The 19581-nt window shown below is 40.1% G+C and overlaps 1 protein-coding gene across 4 annotated transcripts in view; it reads left to right on the forward strand.

Annotated features, from left to right (window-relative positions):
- The window catches only part of TAFA1 (TAFA chemokine like family member 1), a 368499-nt gene that overhangs the window by 188694 nt on the left and 160224 nt on the right, over positions 1–19581 (forward strand). The gene's annotated exons all lie outside the window — the stretch shown is intronic.

A 19581-nucleotide genomic window follows, 5' to 3' on the forward strand; every position in this document is an offset into this window, starting at 1 on the left:
GAAGGGGTTACATACAAAGTACAGATGTAAATTACAAGGAACAAACTAACAATGACAGACTGGTACAGAGAAGAAGACCCTGCCCTTTCAGGCTTACAGGAAAATGGGGAAGTAGACAATAAGTTGGGCGTTGTGGCAGCTTCGGTGGTGGTGAGGTGGCAACGCGGTTATTGAATGCTCTGAACTTTCTTGAAGAGATGAGTTTTTGAGTTCCGTCCCAAGGTTCCGAATGTGGTGGTTAATAATAGGACATCTTGGCTCAGAATTCCAGAGGATGGAGGATACTCGGGAGAAGTCTTGGAGGCAATTAGGTGAGGAACATATGAGTGTGGAGGAGAGAAGGAGGTCTTGGGAGGACCGGAGGTTACGTGTTGGAAGATATCAGAAAATTAGTTCAGAGATATACGGAGGAGACGGGTTATGGATGGCTTTGTAGGTCAATGTTAGCAGTTTGAACTGGATACGTTGGGGAATTGGGAGCAAATGAAGGAATTTGCAGAGTGAAGAAGTAGCAAGGAGAGAGGTGGATTAATTGGGCAGCAGAGATAAGGATGGACTGGAGAGGTGTGAGACTGTCAGCAGGAAGGAGGATGTTGCAGTAGTCAAGGTGGGAGATGATGAGGGCATGCACTACCTTTGTAATAGATTCATGGTTGAGGAAAGGATGGATTCTGGAAATCTTAAACCCCAAATGTCGAGAAGAAGACAACCCCATTTGGAGATAACTATGAAGCTAATAGTAGATAATGCAAATAGTGGATGTCACATGTCCTGTTTAGATGAAATATTGGAAATACTTCCTACGATTGACTAGAAGAACTCTAGATCAACAATAAATGTTAGTGGAACAGTAATGGCAGAAAAAGGCCAAGAAGGCTCTCAAGATTGCCATTTTCATCATCTTTTTTTTTTGTTGCTTTTTGTTTCATGTTTGTCAGTCAGGATTACAATGACTGATAACACCTCTATACACAGCTAATAGCACAGGATCCACCAATCACAATTAGAGATGTCACAGCTCTCCTTGCTCCCCATCCCTTCATAATGACCTTTGTGCATGCTCATTAGATGGTTTAATACAAAACATAGGTACAGAGTCTTCGTTGTGCTTAATATATGCAGATTTCCAGAAACAACAGGAAGTGAGTCTAAATAAATAGAGCCCCAGTGTGAAAGTTGTAAAGATTGTGATATAGAAAAAAAACATTGCCAACATTAAAAAAAATACATTTGACACAAAAACCTAATGTTATCCTTTGGCCATTTTCAGATGACACATTACCTTTAAAGGGTTAAACTAGTCAAAATGATCATTTGCAACATCATAGATGCCAATGAAAGGGTCACGTTTGTGAAGTACATCATAGCAGACCACTACTGATTTCTTAACTGAATGGTTCTATAAATTACACTTTTATTTATTTATTTTTTAATGGCCTGCTGCTCAGTCTCGAGCCATGGTGACTTGATGGATGGATGAACAATCTGTAGGAAGATTGATCTTGTTCAAGCCTAGATAGGTCCACCAGGATCTTCTCCAGCGTTATATTGATTGTATCAAGCCATCGGGTTGTTGTTCTTCCTCTTTGCTTTGTTCCTTCTATTTTTCTGACCATGATGTCCTTATCCAGTTATTGTTCTCTTCGTATGATGTGTCCAAAGAAGGTAAGTCGTAGTTGGAGACCTTTGCTTTGAGTGACATGTCTGGCTTGATTTCTTACCATCCATGGTATTGATAACATCCTTCTCCAGCACCACACTTTGAAGGCATCAATTCTTTTGTCTTTTTTCTTTATCTTCCAGGTTTTGCATCCGTATGTTACTACGGAAAATAGAAATCTCTTAACTCCATAGGGGCTTGAACTCTATCTAATGACCCCTTAATTCTGTAAACTTGTAATATTCTGAGGTTACCAATCTCGCATGTGCGATTGTTGAGAACAAGGGGTTCCTAACCCTCTTCTTAGCCGGACAGCAGATGAGCATGAGCCTTCTCTCTCCCTAGAAGTAACTAGTTCCTATGGTCCCACTCATATTGCCTTTGTTCTTGGCAACATTGGAGCTCCAACAAGTTGGACCCAAACATAACATACTTTTATGACCTATTTAATTTTTGAATTTTTGCTGTAAAAAAAGAAACAAAACGGCGTGAGTTAAAAAAAACAAAACAAACACCAATACGTAGAAGAACTTATGTTCTCCTCTTCCTCCTATTTTTGCTAACTACAAAAAAAGTAGAAGTTAGAGCAGATCAAATGGAGCAATCAAGCGTTTGTTTATACTGTAGTCGTAGTCTGTAACCGTGGAGACACATAGGCCTGCATAGAAACTATAAACAAAAAGGTAAGAGGTTTTTTTTACATATAAATATATTTGAAAACAATATACTGTATATAAAACCTTCTCCTAAATCCATGGACCATTGCTGTGGGACCTTATTATTGGATTTTTTTCCCCACATTTTTAGTCGCCTTGATTATTTACATTCAAGCCATGGTAACTCACAGCTTAGACTTAAATCTACTTTAATACCATGATACAATGTTCCTTTTCTTGACTACCAACAGACATTTGTAATCAGTTTATTACACTTTTGCCTTTTTTTCCAATTCTGGAGTCCTTCGGCGCTTTCAAGCAGGAGCCCGCTACGCCTGGAGAAACAACTTATCTTTGTATACCAGAGCAAGGCACGAAACGAGCCGCGCTTCCATAAACTCTGCTGACTTACATATATTTTTTTTTTACTTTTTCTTAACTCAGACTTTGCAATTAGCCTTGCAGGCAAGGACAAAATCAATCATTTGACTAATCCAGATAATTAAAAAAAATGTAAATTGTAATGTACCTGAGACTGACACAGAGAAATTAACAGAACGATTCTTTGCTCCAGTGAACTATGCGGATTTCCATTGTCCCTATATTGTCTGCAGCTGATATGAGGTTTAATTTATTTTAATATCCTTAAGAGAATATTAAGACTAAGTGACTCCAATTTTGGTAAATTTAGGCGATCCTGAGTCTGTGTAAATGTAGATGGTCATTTCCTGGCGGAATCCAAAGTGCAAGGATGTGCAAAACTCAGGATTCCTCCTCCTCTACAGATATGTACAGTATCTTTCTACGTTCTTAATAGTTCCACATTTACTCTGTGATTTATGAAACTTTTCCGCAGTTTGCGCCAAAAAAAAGCTGCCAAAATTTTACTTTGAAAGTGCCAAAAATGGTTTGTATGGTTTTTGACGCTCTCCAATCTAAGAAGGATTTATTTATAGGAAAGACAAAAATGGTGAAAATTTTGGAGCAAGTCTGTGCCTAATCATAGCCATATTACTTTTAGACAGTCTTACATGAACCACATTTAATAAACAACATGCATCCTTTAATTAATTTGGCATCACTCTTTTCATAGACTGGCTCAATAGGATCTTAATAGGATATTTCCAAAAAGCAAGTTCTCCCCTCTCCATGGGGTAGGAGATAGCTTACTGATCAATGGGACCCCCCAGTAATCTCAAGATTGTTGGTTTAAAATCCTGAGAAAGGGACTCCGTAGAGTGGAGAGGAAATGTGCATGCTTGGCCTGTGCTGCATTCATTGTCTATGGGACAGGCAGAAATTTCAAAACAATGCTCTAGACAGTCCTATAGACAATGAATGGAGTGGAGGATCCATAAAAAGTATCAGTGACCAATATGGCCATTCTACTTTCCAATAACAATCATAAGTCTTCCATCTATGGGATCTATCAGCTTCTTCATCTGTTGACCATCAACTTTTTGGGTAACACCAACCACAGTATCCAAGACACTGATAAGAGAGGTGATTGTTCTCCTTCACCATAAATCTAGTGCCCACAAGTTCTCGCTAGGGTTCTGGTCCGGTGAGGAAGAGGCCGGGTCATTATTTGTCCATCTCTAAGGCCAAGCAGTGGAGACTTCGATGCTGTGGTGGAACAACGTCCTGCAAACAAATCCTGGTTTTCTTGTTCCATTGCTTGAAGAAAGTGTCTTCTAAAAACTGGCAGTAGGTTTGGAAGTTGATTTTGAGTCTATCTTCAACCGGAAGGTGCCAAAAAACAGCGCACGCATGGTGTGTGTGACCTTATGTAGGGACCCTAGTCTTTTTTTTTTGCACTTGCACAAGCGAGAGAGTATATAAGGAAATTAATGAATGAAGATTCAATAGGAGACATCGTAACTTTTACTAAAGGAGGCTGAATGCGGATGACCTTATAATTGAGTGACAGGATGGACCGTCATCGTTAGGGGAGACTTCTGCCTCGTTTATTACCCTTATTCTATTACACATTGGTGTATTTTTAGAATGTAACACAACCTACTAATTTCCATAAATATTGAGTATCAATCCCTGATATGTTATCATTACTCCCATTCATTTCAACGTAGAGATGGTCATAGAAGCAACATGAACCTCTCGGGCATGAATGCAAATTTTGTAACACGGCCCCCGCTTACAATGTACCTCTTTACAATATTGGTGTTTTGCTATATGCCAAAGGATCCTTGGGACCCCAAAAACAAAACAAAAAAAAACGGTATGCGTGGTTGTCCAATTTTTAGGATAGGTCATACATATTATATCAGTGTAGGGGTGCAGCCTGGTTACCGTCCGGCAGACATTCACTGTGTACACCACAGCTCCACAACCAGAGAAGTGTCCATTCTTGGGTTCTTGTTGCTTCCATTAACGTGAATGTGATTTGAGCAGCAATACCCAAGAGCAGCCACGAAGACCGTGTCTGGAGCTGTGGTTTGCACTGAGGATGTCGATGGCTGTTAGATCTGGAGACAGCTTATCATGGGACCCCAACTGATCTGACATTGATTAGCTATGCTCACTATAGTTGATCAATATTTTAGTTTTGGATGACCCCTTTAATTGTAATGGTTTTCAAATTTAGTTGAGGTCAACTAAGGGCGTAATTTTCAACGTTCCCAGTTGGAGGTTCCAGGAGGCTCTCGAAAAAAAATGAGAATTCTCATGGACTCCTGGAATACTTGGCAAATTTCTGGACAGTCATGAAACCTGTGATACAAGAAAGACTATTTAGTGTGATGCTAAAATGCTCTGTGATCGTAACGTGTCAGGGGATGTGGAATAAGTGTGGACCGGCATGGCCTGAAAAACGGAGCATCTGTGGGAAAAGCAGAGCATCCTTATGAACATTTCATTTCCCAGAATGGAGAGAATCATGTTACGAGGAGCTTTGGAGCTTCAGATAAGATGTTTAGTACCAACGCGTCTTGGCACCGGAGTGGCGCCTTTCTCAAGTCAACATCCAAATGACTATGAACATTCCATATATCTGTGAGCTTGCCATTGAATCTAATGTAGTTTTACAATTTAGGTAATTTTTAGGGCAAGAGGGTCATGCCGGAGCACCTGAAAAAAAAGTCTTACCCTTAGAAGCCAAGATACTCTAACGTTGGCATCACCGTTTAGACCCCAATACTTTGCTAAAGAAGCTCCACAGCCGGAAAGTATAGTCTGAGAAATATACATAGTGCGGAAAGATGATAGATCTCCTATAAGTTTTACTTCTCCAGACACAAGGCAGAATCTTCACTGATTAAAGGCCCTTTTCAATACAACCACTGAAATCTGAAAGAACGAAACCCTCGTATTTATGACATAGTGTCAGAATTTCAGTTCCCGTAAGAAAGATCTGTCAAAACGCCTTTTAAATGAGTCAATGGTATTGAAAAAGTGAGAAGTTGTAAGGTTCTTTATTGATCGGCGCTAAAGGTGATAGACAGCCACAACTACATGATCAATACCAGAGGCTCTGCAGCCATCATATTACACAGTTATGGCAATTTACAAAAATAAGGAAGCTGACATGATACCATAAATTCGATATATGAAGTCTGAGTAGTCAGTTCAGATGCAGATTTTATTTGGCACCGACTGATAAAATGTCTGTAACATTATCGTTTGTCTCATCTATGCCCTGGAAACACGACGCATGCACAGTGTGTCTCGTCTTGCATTGGCAGAGTGATTTCTTTCTGTGCAACTTTTTGGGAAATTTGTTGACCTGGAAGTGAGTTTGGAATTGGCACATTAGCAGAGTAATAATTGCTCTAAGACAAAGGAACACAGCGCATGCGCCACATTTAGCTCATCTCGAGGGTTCTTTAAGTGTCTTGGTTATAATTTAAGGCAAAATTTGTCAAATTTCTGTCTATGGTAATTTTTGTTTGACTGTTCATATTAAATGGTGGTGTTTCACTTTGTGTACGTGGATTGGTTGGGACAAATTGGACAAGGACCTGTCACTTTAAACAAGGTACTGTTGCTAATAGAGATGATGTGAAATGTTTCACAGGACCCATTCCAATGGCCACATCAGTAATTTGTGGCTTCTGGACTGGAGGTCTAAGTAGCACCTCTTACTTGATGGTTTACGTGGCTCTCCTTTTGATTAGCCGGCCTGTGATGACATGACGGCATGACTGCTAATCATAATAGGAGCCAAGGATGCTGTCAGGTGATAGCGGGTTCTCAAGGGTCCTGCCAATGACTATAGATTACTGATGTGGCCGATGGACCTGAGCCAGCGAATCAATTAGCACCAACTCTAGTTGGTAAGTAATGGAAGTGGATTACATGTTGCCCTTGGACGTTGTGTGACATGTGTTGGAGACACTATATGAGGCTGGGATGGGCGTCAACCAGTCATTAGCAGGTGTGAACCCAAAAGTCCAATGAGGGGCCTATAGTGGTTCACGTGAGAGTCCTGACCGATGTAGAAGAGAAGAGTTGACGGTGCCAAGTTGGCTTCAGACAGAGAGGGATAAAACCAGATAGGAAAGAATGACTAAACTCCAGTGAAGGTTACATGGCATCCAAGCTTGGCTGAAAAGAGGATTGACCAAGGAGCACATTGTTCAGTTGCTTACATGTTGTCCCTGGACGTTCTACAAGGATATCCTGGAGACACTATTTACGGCAGGGATGTGCACCAGCTTTGGGCAAAAAGTAGTCATTAGAGGGTGTGAACCCAAGAGTCCAGTTTAGGAGCCTCTAGTGATACAATTAAAAAATGGCGTCCATGTGAAAGAGTCCGGACTGCTGTAGAGGAGAACTGTTGGCTGTGCCGAGGTGGCTTCAGACAGAGGTCTAAGGGATGAAGGACGACTGAGTTCCATTGAAGGTTACATATCATCCAAGCTTGAGGTTCGACCAGGGAGCACCTGCTATTTTGATGTTGCTACCGGATTGAGGCAGGACAGACTTGACCACCAGTTGGACGCCACTGCTCTCCAACAAACATATATCATTTTTGTCCTTTCCTTCTTTGCTCTCAATCATGAGGTTGGAGAATGGAAAAAAAATATATATATATACTGTATATTTTATTATTTAGTCCCTGGGTCTCATGGGATCGGCTCTATGTAAGGAAACTGCAGTCATTTTAGTCTCCGTGTAATTATCCTACCTCCGGATCAATGTTGTAAGCCACAATGTGGTGGTTTGTGAAAAATCATTTCGGAGTAATATCTCCAAGGACAAAGTATTCTTTCACCCTTTTGTAAATAGACACGGTTTGGAAGGGCAGAGATTCATCATAAATTGGACAGAGTGTAAGCCACTCCATCCAGAAATGATGAACACAACAGCTTTCAGAATCCATCAAATTAATTCTCCTCAGATCTTTCATTACATGCTCATAAATTAATCATGGTATTTATGTGTCAGCCTGATATAGCCAATTGGCTCGGTGTTACACTCGCTTGCCCTTTGCACCACCAAACTGTTACATCACCCAAAATAAGAGAATATCTGCGAGAAGGAATTGACTGTTCCGTCATGCTTCATGCGCAGGAGGAGGCCGAAATGCATTTATATATATCAATTAATCAGTCCGTTCATTCATGGCTTTGTATGCTGATTTATGCAACATAATGTATAAATTGTGGATGTGCGGGATATGGTTTATGTGGGTCATTAGAAGGAAATAAAAGTGTTTTTCCAACATCAACCTTAGGCGAAATATACTACTATTCACCGTGTGCAGAATTATTAGGCAAGTTGTATTTTAGAGGATTATTTGTATTATTGATCAACAACTATGTTCTCAATCAACCCAAAAGACTCATAAATATCAAAGCTTAATATTTTTGGACGTTGGAGTGTTTTTTTTTTTTAGATTTGGCTATCTTAGGAGGATATCTGTTTGTGCAGGTAACTATTACTGTGCAGAATTATTAGGCAACTTAATAAAAAACAAATATATTCTCATCTCACTTGTTTATTTTCACCAGGTAAACCAATATAACTGCACAAAATTTAGAAATAAACATTTCTGACATGCAAAAACAAAACCCCAAAAAATTAGTGACCAATATAGCCCCCTTTCTTTATGATGACACTCAGCAGCCTCCATCCATAGATTCTGTCAGTTGCTTGATCTGTTTACGACCAACATTGCGTGCAGCAGCCACCACAGCCTCCAGACACTGCTCCGAGAGGTGGACTGTTTTCCCTCCCTGTAGATCTCACATTTTATGAGGGACCACAGGTTCTCTATGGGGTTCAGATCAGGTGAACAAGGGGGCCATGTCATTATTTTTTCTTCTTTGAGACCTTTATTGGCCAGCCACGCTGTGGAGTAGTTGGAGGCATGTGATGGAGCATTGTCCTGCAGGAAAATCATGTTTTTCTTGAATGATACCGACTTCTTCCTGTACCACTGCTTGAAGAAGTTGTCTTCCAGAAACTAGCAGTAGGTCTGGGAGTTGAGCTTCACTCCATCCTTATCCCGAAAAGGTCCCACAAGTTCATCTTTGATGATACCAGCTTATACCAGTACCCCACCTCCACCTTGCTGGCGTCTGAGTCGGAGTGGAGCTCTCTGCCCTTTACTGATCCAGCCTCTGGCCCATCCATCTGGCCCATCAAGAGTCACTCTCATTTCATCAGTCCATAAAACCTTTGAAAAGTCAGTCTTAAGATATTTTTTGGCCCAGTGTTGACGTTTTATCCTATGTTTCTTGTACAAAGGTGGTCGTTTTTCAGCCTCCTTACCTTGGCCATGTCCCTGAGTATTGCACACCTTGTGCTTTTTGTTACTCCAGTAACGTTACAGCTCTGAAATATGGCAAAACTGGTGGCAAATGGCATCTTGGCAGCTTCACGCTTGATTTTCCTCAATTCATGGGCAGTTTTTGCGCCTTTTTTGCCCAACGCGCTTCTTGCGACCCTGTTGGCTCTTTGCCATGAAACGCTTGATTGTTCGGTGATCACGCTTCAAAAGTTTGGCAATTTCAAGACTGCTGCATCCCTCTGCAAGACATCTCACAATATTGGACTTTTCAGAGCCCGTCACATCTCTCTTCTGACCCATTTTGCCAAAGGGAAGGAAGTTGCCTAATAATTAAGCACACCTTATATAGGGTTCTGATGTCATTAGACAACACCCCTCCTCATTACAGAGATGCACATCACCTGATTTACTTAATTGGTAGTTGGCTCTCAAGCCTGAACAGCTTGGAGTAGGACAACATGTATAAAAAGTATCATGTGATCAAAATACAACTTGCCGAATAATTCTGCAAACAGTGTATGCTAAATATTATTTTTTTCATAACAAGTTGACCACTAGTTTACAACCTTACATTGCTGTCTTTATAGGACTTTTCAGAAAATATATTTCCATTCGAATAGTAAATATTAAAGGGTTTGTCCATTCCTAGGAAAAAAAAAAAAAAAAATTTCACGCTTTTTTAGTGGGAGACCATCTTCTAAATTTTGAAACATTGCAGCATCAAGGTGGCAGAAGCACTTTGATTGCTAGGTCGCGATACAGAGCTGTCAATCATAATGGTGGGGTGTGTTGAAAGCCGCCGCTCTCGGCGTACAGGTCTGCGCCATACATGTCTCTATGATGGAGGCTCCAGTGAGGAACAAAGTTAATTTTCTCCCAGTAGCCGCCCTTTCAGTCAGGCATCATTTTTGACCTGCAGATTAACCCGATGTCTGCAGATCAATTGTATTTGGGGTCATGACGGTGAGTGGTTTTCTGTTAAAGCTATGTTCACACAAAGTTTATTAAAGTGAATCATTACCAAAATTCTCCTAAAAAAAACTCTTGGAAAAACAGCATGAACATAGTCATTAAGACACTTGGAAAATTATTTCTATCCATTTCTATGGAAAATCCTCATTACTGTTCATATGAGTTGTTATTTTTTAGCTTTTTTTTTTTATCCTGAAGACGTTTTCAAATACAGCCTGATGGAAAAAAAAAAGAAAATGTGCATTACTTCTTTAAAAAGGAAATGGAAGGAATCAAAAAGCTAATCAAAAGGCTACAAGGAAAAGTACAGGAAAAAAAAACACTTTTCCAAAACTCTTAAAAACATCTTTTGTAAATTAAAAAGTCCTCTCAAAGCATGAGCATTTCCTGTAGTGGTTTCTGCTTGAAAAACAAACCCCCTAAGTGGCTTTTGAGAAGGATTTTAAGGAGTATCCACTCTAAAAAAAAAGCCCATCTAAAATAAAACTCTGTGAGCATATCCATACCTTATGTGCATACTGAGTCTTTTTGTTGAGTTTTTGGAGCAGAAACAGAGAGGAATCAATCCTCAAAAACTTGGAGTTTCTATCTAAAAACTAAGCAAAAAGACCCTGAGTGCAAATACTCTAAGGGTATGTTCACACAATGTTTTTTTCCTCACAATACACTGGTTTTTGGTGCTGAAAACAAAATCGAGTTCTCCGGTTTCCTTCCAAATTCCAAAGACATACTGGTAGGGAATTTAGATTGTGAGCCCCATCGGGGACTGTGATAATAATGTGTGCAAAACTGTAAAGAGCTGCGGAATATGTTGGCGCTATATAAATAGACTATTATTATTATAATAATTCACTGGGTAGTTTGTTAAATGAATGATTCTGCCTTTGTTTATAGATAGTGGATCAAGTATCCTGTGCCAAGTAATTGCCATAAAGAGTGTTGCTCACCTACAGAGCGGCCCACCGGAGGTTTCACCTGTTCTCCAATGGCCCAGTCCAAGCCTGATGTGAACATAGCCTTACTGTCTCACTGCAGCAGAGCGTTCAGTAACCAATGTTGGTAATTCCAGACTACCAAACTAGAGAAGCTCTGGAACCATCAAAAATATGAGGCATCAATGGGGCTACGTGTCTACATGGTCTGCAGATGTCATATATATAATCTGGAGTCATTCTTCTATAGGCCGGCTGCCATAACCCTCACATGGATGGCTCTTGTCCTGCACAAACTGGTCTAAAATAAATGACGGACAGCACTCATCCAATTTTTACGGTCTTGTGCACAAGCCCTTATCTTATGTTAGGTGCACGTGGAGTATTTTTATTGAGTTCTCGGAGCAGAAACTGAGCGTAAGCTCAAAATTGTTGAGGAATTTTGAGATTTGGAGCATTTTCTGCTCAGTTTCCGGCTTAGTTGCTGTTCCAAAAACTCCTAAAAATCTCTTTGCACATAGCCTTAGAGGATGTTTTCATATTCCTTCAAGCAGTCTACAGTCTTCCCTTCTCTGCCTGCAGGTTCTTTGTAAATGTTCGTACACCTCCTCGGTTACAAAAAAAATCCATCTTGTGTAAAACAGTGAATCAAAAACAGGAAGGAGGGGAGGAGGGGGATGCAGCTGCAGCTTCTCATATAATTTTTTCAATTAAACAGTACAAACGGGAATTTTTGTAATTTATTTTCCAAAAATTAGATATTTTTAAAGTTTTTTCTTTTTTTCCTTTTGAAATATCTGTTCTTTTTAGGTCGTCTGGACGTAATACTTTGCCTGAGACCGCCATGATAAATTAAAAAAGAAGTCACTGTAAGGAGTTTGTCGGGAACGTAACTCATCTGTGCATTGTATGGACTGTCCATTGACTTTTCTTGGGCGTGGATTAATGCTTAAATTTTGCACATCATGAGACATGCTTTGTCCCAAGGGACCCAAATCTGACAACCTCTTTTAGTTATGCAGCAGAAAAATAAAATCCTACTAAACCTCAGTATTTGCACATAATCCAAATCATCCCTGGAATACAAATGAAAACGTAACGCGTCCCAAACACCCGACTCAACTTCCATTTTACATGAAATTTATTTCTCTCAAGACCGGTTAAATTTATATGTCCAAATTTATTTATCATTTTATAAAAAAAAAATAATATATTTCCCACGGCCGCTAAATTAAAGCGAGACACTGATGTAAATACTGTATACATGCCTTCGGAGCTCGGAACATTATTAACCTTTTTTTTATTTTTTTATTATTTTTCATCTTCATTCTTCTAAATCTGCGGCTGATAATGTAATATTAATTCGGAGTCCAGACTCATTCATATATTTCTTAATTTCGTTCTTGGCACAATGTGACAGCGCTGAAAGCCATAACCATCATTGAAGGTATGTTAGTTTTAGCAATCCTTCACCAGAAATTATTATGGATTTGTCAGAGGCCCCGTTAATCACAATTCCGTGGGAAAAATATTGTAGAAGCATAGGCCCCTTTCTCCATTATAAATAGAGTTATGGAGCCCTATAAACCATAGCTGACAGTTATATGCAGTGTTATTGGCCATCAGTAAGCTTTGTTTTATGGGCACAAAACTGCAAATTCACTTCTTTTCCCAACTCTGCTTTCTTAGTCAACAAAGTTTTCTTAAAGGGGTTCCACCAAGAAGACAGCCTTTTTTTTTAGCAATTTTGGCAGACCACCGATCAGGTGATTGCCAAGGTTCCTCTGTGATCGCCAGGGAAAGCTATGGTTGGCCGTAGATCTGCTCTGGGATAAAAGAGATTTTATAAGAGAATTAATAAAATAAATTGCGAATCTTCTGAAATTTGAATTCGTGAGCCGCGTAGATTTTTTTTTTAAAAATTGGATTTACGGTCAATGCCTGGAATTGCCAGGAAAAAGACTTGCATGATACTGTGTTCTCCTAGGACTGGATCCAACGTCTTTGATACTCTGTGTTCTCCTAGAACTGGATCCAACCTCTTTGATACTCTGTGTTCTCCTAGGACTGGATCCACCCTCTTTGATACTCTGTGTTCTCCTAGGACTGGATCCAACCTCTTTGATACTCTGTGTTCTCCTAGGACTGGATCCAACCTCTTTGATACTCTGTGTTCTCCTAGGACTGGATCCAACCTCTTTGATACTCTGTGTTCTCCTAGGACTGGATCCAACCTCTTTGATACTCTGTGTTCTCCTAGGACTGGATCCACCCTCTTTGATACTCTGTGTTCTCCTAGGACTGGATCCACCCTTTTTGATATTCTGTGTTCTCGTAGGACTGGATCAAATCCCTTTCAAGCTCTTTAACACAAACACAGCCTTAGTAATGTCCAAGTTACCACAAGACTTTCACACTATCTAGAAACTTTATTTCATGTTTTATGGTCTTCTTTACCTATCTCTGTTGCTGAGCTGTGACGTCCTCTCACTATCCAGTTATGCCATAAATGGTCTGCTACATTCCCTGCCTTGGCTTTTATACAGGCTATGATAGTTCTTTCTGATTGTCTTTGCTGTACCATGTGATGTTATAGCTGCACATCAATATGGGGAGGCTTCCCAGAATCTCCATAGGTCATCTGAGCCTTATCTAGCTGATTCAATCTTCTACAATGGCACTCGCCATTTTAGGCAGTGCGTGAAAATTGAATCATAAATTGTTCAAATTCATTGGGTTTAGCGATTCCCTAGAGATTCAGCAGGAATTAAATTTGCATCACATTAATTTGCTCCTATATACCAACCATATAATACTTTGACTGCCTTGGTCCATCAGAGCAAAGGACACTTTTCGTTAGGCGCTTGGTCCTGGGTTTGGGTGGGTGATGTCCTCTCTGACATCCACGCTCCTTAATTGGGTATATTAGTTTTCAAAAGTAACTAAAGATATGGAGAAGGTTCAACAGCATAGATCAGTGATAGCTCCATCTCTGACAATACTGGTAGGATTCATCCATCCTTATAACAATCAAAAAGAGCGTAATCATATAGGATAAAAATTGGGGAGAATATACAAATGTTAAAAACAACAACATAATTTGTACTCTTTTGGGCAGTTCTCCCTAGTTTGACAAGTCTGTGCCAGTGCTTGTGACTTTGTATTGGGTAGAAGGTCCAGTAGACCCCCTCAAGTCCATAGGCTCCCCACCCCAGATAGCTATTGCCTTGATTTCCATCACCTGTCAATAGTGGCCCCAATCTACACAACATTACCCACAACTGCATAATCATATGAGTATACAAGTCACTGCCTGCTGCAAAATCAACACTCTCCCCCTCTGCTGCTGTTATTGTTCTATACTGGAAAAATGGCATCGTTCATAATAGTACAGATTGTATGAAAAGGACTACGTTATATACTTTTGTAATACCATATTTTTAGGAGAGGGAGAATAAGATTTGAGCCATGTTAGTGATTAGTGCATGCGCGTCTATAGAGTCCTTTGGGTGCACATATTTATGACAGAGAATTACGCCTGCATTTTTATATCTCCTGAGATTGCCCGTTATAGGGTTAGTGAAATGCATAGAGGATTTAATGATTTATGGCATCTGTAATATGAGACAGTAACAAAATAACGTGCATGCTGTATTGTCCCCCTTTTGGGACGAAACAATTTCCACTTCTATTATATATTATTTTGATAGTAGTACTACTTTTAGTAATTGGGAACAGCATGTGTTGAGTATATTGATTATGCTTGTGATTTTCTTATAGCAGACAGGACATCTAGATGTCACAGGGATATGGTGACAAATAGGAGCCAGAAGATTGCGGCGTCCTTTTTCACAAACTCCTTCACTAATTAGAACGGCTTCACCATCTTATTACACAGTGCAGGTTTTTTTCCTTTCTAGCAGTGCAAGGGTTAATCAGTTCAGTTGATCTGCTGGAGCTCTCCATCCTGAATTGTCTCAGCTGTTCAGTGTTTGGCACTCCCCTTTGCCATATATACTCACCACTGGCACTTGTGAATGGCCAGTGATAGTTCTTAGTGCCTGGTTCTGGAGTTGGAGGTGTAGCTCGTGGTTGGAGTTGGCGTTTGGAGATTGTTCAGGAGATTGATGCGTGGAGTGTGTGTGCACATCCTCATCCTGTCCTATTTGCTTTTACCCTCCTATACCTCCTATGTGTTCCACTCGTTTGTTTGTGGAGTGTATTTTGAATGATCATTGTTTTCATTTATCCTTTTTCTTCTTTCCATGTTTGTCTGGTTAGTGTGTTCCTACACACTTCTCGCTCACACCTCCCTGGGTGAGGGAGGGAGCAGTTAAGGGCTGAGATTGGAGCATAGCAAGACACATGAACCTAGCATCTTCACCTTCAGGAGTAATCCGAGGGACAGGGATAGACTAGGGCTCCTCAGGATTCAGCGATTGGGTAGGCACCCACAGTCAATAGTCACTACGTGACACTATACTTTTAGGGATTACAGGATCCAAATCCTGACCACGTTAGGGATTAATCCATTAATTAATTAATTTAGAATAAAGAATATGTGTAAAAGATTTAATTTAAAGAGTAATTAATCTTGTATTTTTTTTATAATTTTGTCCAGCATGGAAAGTTATCAAACTTTGCAAATCACTTTAATAGGCAATTTTTCTCCATTCCTGTAAAAAAATTGCATGTCAGTAACTTTCAAACCCACTTCTTTTCTCCCAGTATATTTTTTAGTCTTCTACTGCACTGACATCAGAACGTACTAATCACATTGACAAATCCCCTATTATTGAAAGTTTCATAACAAATTAAAATAAAAGGAAACCTGTCATCTGATTTGTTTTGCCAAAATTGCAGACAGCATGAATCAGATCCTGCCTGCATGATTACAGCCCGGTATATATCTCCCCAAAGTGCTTTAAATTAATAGAGTTCATTCAGGATATTGACACGCCCCAGATGAAGCTGATCTGGCGAAACGTGATTTGGACAAATATGCAAGGCCTGTTTGGTTTAAGGCCTGGAAACTGCTTTTTACTGTCTTTATTCATTGGAATTTTGCATGTATAATAAAAAAAAAGATAGATTCTGACATCTTCATCTAAGATTTTGTATCTACGTGGTGTATCTACGATTTGATTGATTCTGGGTATTGCCCTGCATTTTTTTCACCGGACATGGCTATTGTAATAGACTTTGATCATTTAGACATTTTATTTTCCTTTATTTAAAATATATTTCTCTGAAATATTCTTTGCATTTCAGGAAAAAAAAAATACTTTAAAGATCCAGACAGGGACCATAGCCATAGACCAGACTAGTCCATCTCCTCCCCCAACCATCTTTTCCGAGCACTGCTAGAGATGATTGACAGATCTCTTTGATAGCGACTTGAGTGCGTCTGTTACAAGCCAGATCTTTAAAGTTTATTTTCAGACAAAATATACTCGGCTGCAATCATGGAGACAGGTCCCCTTTAAATGTGTGCATTGTATTGGAATTTTTCTTTACATTTTCCGCGGTGCAGTCCATTATTGGTGGATGATTAGCGTATCCACACCGTTAGTTTCATGTCACTACACTGCAAATTCATTTTGCATTGTTCACCAGTCATCTCACGTTGCGGCTTTCTTAGAATATCGAGTCATTCCAGCTCAATATCGTTATAATAATCGTAATCCAATTTTCTTTACAGCTATGTAAATTCTAATTGAAATTGACCCATACAACTCTAATTTCCCCCAAACTCTTAGCACTTTATTTTCTCCTAAAATCTTATATAATCTGTACCCCGGTCGATAGTAATCAGTTGATGTCATCTCGTGTAAGCCTCATTTATGTCCCATGATGGGTTTTCATTTTATAAATTTCATTATGGTATTGATGGAAAATGTTAGATTCCCATCTCTTAACTACGGGGGATCTTATAGTGCTGAATGTAAGCTGAGGAAGTTGTGTTTTTATACGGCAGCAGTAAAAATGACCTTTTTACAATTGTATACTGTACGATGCACTTACTTTTTTTTATTTGGGCAATTTTTATTTTACTTGTGATACCCCAATATACGATTTAGTTTCAGACTCCCCTTATAAATAACGTTTGACATGTTACAGCTTAAATCGTACCTGTCTTTTCACAGAAAAGCAAAGTCTCATCCACAAAAGATAAAACTAATTTTGATGCACGTACCAGTCTACTATGTCCAGGAATTGTCCTGATTTTCATGCTCTTGCTGTCCACTTTTTTGAGTAAGGGGACTACAAGACAAAGAACTGCTCCACTTCCTGTGAAAAGGCAAAGACTTTCCTCACTTCCTGTTGCAATATTAAGGCCCACCTCCTCTTCCTGTAGAGAGAGAAAAAGGCCAACACTTCCAGTAAAGTAACAAAGCCCAAACCCATTTCCTGTAAAGAGATAAATACCTGCCCTCACTTACTGTAGAGAGATAAAAACCCTGACCCAGTTTCTCTAAATACAAAGACCCGCCCCACTTCCTGCAGAGATAAAGCTCAGACCCATTTCCTGTATAGAAACATAAGGCCTGCCCCCATTTCTTATAGAGAGATAAAGACCTGCCCCACTTACTGTAGAGAGATAAAGCTCAGACCCCACTTTCTGTAGATACAAAGACCTGCCCTACTTCCCATATAGAGACTAAGACCCACTCCCACTTCCTACAGAGAGATAAAGCCCCAACCCATTTCCTGTAGAGAGATAAAGACCTGCACCCACTTCCTGTAGAGAGTTAAAGACCAGACCCATTTTCTGAAGAGAGATAAAGACCTGAACCCACTTTCTGTAGACAGATGAAGACCCACCTCACTTCCTACAGAGAGATAAAGCCCCATCCCTTTTCCTGTAGAGAGATAAAGACCTGCCCCCACTTCCTGTAGAGCAGTGTTTCTCAACTCCAGTCCTCAAGACCCCACAACAGGTCATGTTTTCAGGATTTCCTTAGCATTGCACAGGTGATAATTTCATCACCTGTTCAAGCATTAATTCCATCACCTATGCAATACTAAGGAAATCCTGAAAACATGACCTGTTGTGGGGTCTTAAGGACTGCAGCTGAGAAACACTGCTGTAGAGAGATAAAGACCAGACCCATTTTCTGAAAAGAGATAAAGACCTGCCCCACTTCCTGTAGAGAGATAAAGACCAGATCCATTTTCTGAAGGGAGATAAAGACCAGCCCCCACTTCCTGTAGGGAGATAAAGCCCCAACCCATTTCCTGTAGAGCAATAAAGACCTGCCCCCACTTCCTGTAGAGAGATAAAGACCAGACCCATTTTCTGAAGAGAGATAAAGACCTGCCCCCACTTCCTGTAGAGAGATAAAGACCAGACCCATTTTCTGAAAAGAGATAAAGACCAGACCCATTTCCTGTAGAGAGATAAAGACCTGCTCCACTTCCTGTAGAGCGATAAAGACCTGCCCCCACTTCCTGTAAAGAGATAATGACCCGCCCCACTTCCTGTAGAGAGATAAAGACCCACCCCACTTCCTGTAGAGATAAACACCCACCCTATTTCTGTAGAGAGATAAAGACTCACCCCACTTCCCGCAGAGAGATAAAGACCCATCCCCACTTCCTGTAGAGAGATAAAGACCTGACCTCACTTCCTGTACAGAGATAAAGACCCACCCCACTTTATGTAAAGAGTTAAAGACCCACCCCACTTCCTGTAGAGAGATAAAGACCCACCCCACTTCCTGTAGAGAGATAAAGACCCACCCCACTTCCTGTAGAGAGATAAAGACCCACCCCACTTCCTGTAGAGAGATAAAGACCCACCTCCACTTCCCATAGAGAGATAAAGACCTGCCCCCACTTCCCATAGAGAGATAAAGACCTGACCCATTTCCTATAGAACAATAAAGACCCTTCCCACTTCCTGTAGAGAAATAAAGACCCACCTCACTTCCTGTAGAGCGATAAAGACCCACCCTACTTCTTGTAGAGAGATAAAGACCTGCCCCCACTTCCTGTAGCGAGATAAAGACCAGACCCATTTCATATAGAACAATAAAGACCCTTCCCACTTCCTGTAGATATAAAGACCTACCCCCACTGCCAGTAAACAGTCACATTAGATTTGACAACACGCAGTTGAAAAAAAAATTAGGTAAAAGGAAAACATCTAGTGTAAGACAGTTTGGAATGATTTTTCTGGGGTAGAACAACAAAATTTGTAAAAAGAAAAAAAATGATTTGAAGACTATATTTTTTTAATCACAATATCTATCAAATAAGCCTTGTTTTGGTATCTGTTGTGCTGGTATATGTATATCCTACAATTTTTAGGTTTTTATAGGGCAGCCTATGGGTATTGTAAGCCACTAGATACCTTCACCCGTTCTTGCCCTCAGCAGAAAAACGTAGCGCTGCTGTCTTTTTTCTCCATTATTGACCTTAGTATCTGGTAGAGGGGTTGTGGGGTCAGAGTTTGTTAACACCATTTTATTTTTGCACGCCAATGATTTATGCAAAAAAAAAAAAAAATCAAAACCCCAAAAAACCTACAAAAATCGCAAAGCAGGAGATGAGTAACCTTCTGGATACGTCTACACCACGGCTGTATACAGTACAGCACACTGT

Source organism: Ranitomeya variabilis, chromosome 8 (assembly GCF_051348905.1).
Source record: "Ranitomeya variabilis isolate aRanVar5 chromosome 8, aRanVar5.hap1, whole genome shotgun sequence".
NCBI lineage: Eukaryota > Metazoa > Chordata > Amphibia > Anura > Dendrobatidae > Ranitomeya > Ranitomeya variabilis.